Raw genomic sequence first — 2537 nt, 5'->3', positions numbered from 1 at the left:
GGTATCAAGGAGCAGCTGACTGCGGGTTTGGAGAGGTCTGGTGTGGATAAGTAATTTGCTAGTTGTCATTATAGATGGCGTTTAAAGCCATGAGCTGGGACGATATCACCAAGGCAGCTTGGGAGCAAGAAAGGGAAATCCCCAGGTGCCAGAAATAAAAGAGGAGCTCAAAACTCATATGGTGAGCAGAATCTGAAGCTGGAACAAAATAGGGGAAAGGCACTGAGGATGGGATTTTAATGTTGACATGGAGGTGAGGCCTTCACCCTAAAAAACTTGAAGCTAGAATGAAGGCTTCATCATGAAGTATGAAAGAGTCCATTAAAAGTCTAGCAGAGAGTAAAAAAAAAGGTGGGGGGCGCCTGGGTGGCTCAGTGGGTTGAAGCCTCTGACTTCAGCTCAGGTCATGATCCCAGGGTCCTGGGATTGAGCCTCGCATCAGGCTCTCTGCTCATCAGGGAGCCTGCTTCCTTTCCTCTCTCTCTGCCTGCCTCTCTGCCCACTTGTGATCTCTCATTCTCTGTCCAAAAAAAAAAAAAAAGTCTAGCAGAGTGAATGAAAATAGGTACTCTATGGAGAAATTCCAAAACAGGTGAGCAAGGAGACATTCCTAAAACCTTTTAGAAAGGAAGAACAGTTTTCCACCAAGGCTCAAGGATCAAGGTGCATCTGAATTCTCAGTTTTCTCATGGAAAACTATGAGACAATGGGAAAACGCCTTCAAAATACCGAGGAAGAAATAATTTCCGACTTAGAACTCTAACCCTAACAAGATATCAAGTGAGAGTAAGAAAATATTTTCAGAAGTGCAAAGTCTCAAAAAATGTTCCTTCCAGGGGCGCCTGGGTGGCTCAGTGGGTTAAGCCGCTGCCTTCGGCTCAGGTCATGATCTCGGGGTTCTGGGATCAAGTTCCACATCGGGCTCTCTGCTCGGCAGGAAGCCTGCTTCCCTCTCTCTCTCTGCCTGCCTCTCCGTCTACTTGTGATCTCTCTGTCAAATAAATAAATAACATCTTTAGGGAAAAAAAAAAAAAGAAAAAAATGTTCCTTCCAGTGCACTGTTGGGATATAACAGGAGAATTTGCTCCACTAAAAAAGGGAAAAAGGGGCACCTGGGTGGCTCAGTTGTTAAGCATCAGCCTTCGGCTCAGGTCATGATCCCAGAGTCCTGGGATGGAGCCAGCATCGGGCTCCCTGCTTGGCGGGAAGCCTGCTTCTTCCTCTCCTACTCCCCCTGCTTGTATTCTCTCTCTCACTGTGTCTCTCTCTGTCAAATAAATAAATAAAATCTTAAATAAAATAAAATTAAAAAGGGGAACAAACCAAGAGGGAAGAATAATGGGACCCAGGAAACTAGGTCTTCATCACAAGACAGAGGTGAAGGAAATCACCAAAATGATGCTGAATAGAAATTCTAGGGTAGGGATGATGCCATAGGCTTTGAGAACAGCCAGTTCATTCTGGAGCAAGTCTGAAGGCTCCAGGAAGAGCTCTTCAAGTAGCTGGAACAGACAGAGTGCCTAATGGGAATGATCCTGGAGAGCACATTTGCACAGCTGTTGGAACATTCAATGGCACATTAAGATAAGTATCTAGAAGACTAAGCAAATAAAAGTCTAGACCTTTCTTTTAAGAGCAAACAAAACTAAAAATAAAAGTTTCTGATTGGGGGCGCGTGAGTGGCTCAGTGAGTTAAGGCCTCTGCCTTCGGCTTGGGTCATGATCCGAGGGTCCTGGGATGGAGACCCTCATCAGGCTTTCTGCTCAGCAGGAAGCCGGCTTCCCCCCCGCCCCGCCCCCACCCACTCTCTCTGCCTGCTTCCCTGCCTACTTGTGATCTCTGTCTGTCAAATAAATAAATAAAAATATTTCTTAAAAAAAGTTTCTGATTGATTGTAATACACATAATGATTTTGGAGGCGTGAACATATAAACAGACGCATGTGTTAGAATCAAAATCCTGTAATTTAGCAAGGACCTGTGAATAGCAAACATTTCTCAGTTTTTATATGCTGAGATCCCCCCTGCCCCAACATGTGAATAATAATTTGGCTGAGTATAAATTTCTTTCCTTTGTAGGATCTTTTCTTAAATTTTGGGAATAAAAAAACTCAGTAATTTTCTCTTCAAATATTGCTTTTTCTGTTATTTCTTTCAATTGTCTTTCTCTGGAACTCCTATTATATACATATTTAAACCTCATATATTCTGCATGTTTTTAATTGCTGGCTTTTTTTTTTAAATCTCATGCTGTGTTCTGAGTGAATTCCTTTGTTCCCTCTTCCAATTTTCTAATAAACTCTTTGAGAGTAACTTACTCTAGAATTTCTCCCTTTTATGGCCCTTAGATTTCAACTAGAGTATTTTTCTTTTCTTTTTTAAAAGAATCTCAGCCCCCAAGGCGGGACTTGAACTCAAGACCCCGAGATCAAGAGTCTCATGCTCTACTGACTGAGCTCAGCCAGGTGCCCGTAGGGTATTTTTCATTTCAAGGATTTCTATTGGTTATGGTGCACGTTGTTTCATTTCTGTGTATT

Source organism: Enhydra lutris, unplaced genomic scaffold, assembly GCF_002288905.1.
Source record: "Enhydra lutris kenyoni isolate GAN:26980312 unplaced genomic scaffold, ASM228890v2 scaffoldscaffold68, whole genome shotgun sequence".
Taxonomy (NCBI): Eukaryota; Metazoa; Chordata; class Mammalia; order Carnivora; family Mustelidae; genus Enhydra; species Enhydra lutris.
The sequence above is the reverse complement of the archived record's forward strand: the minus strand, read 5'-3'. Positions refer to the sequence as shown.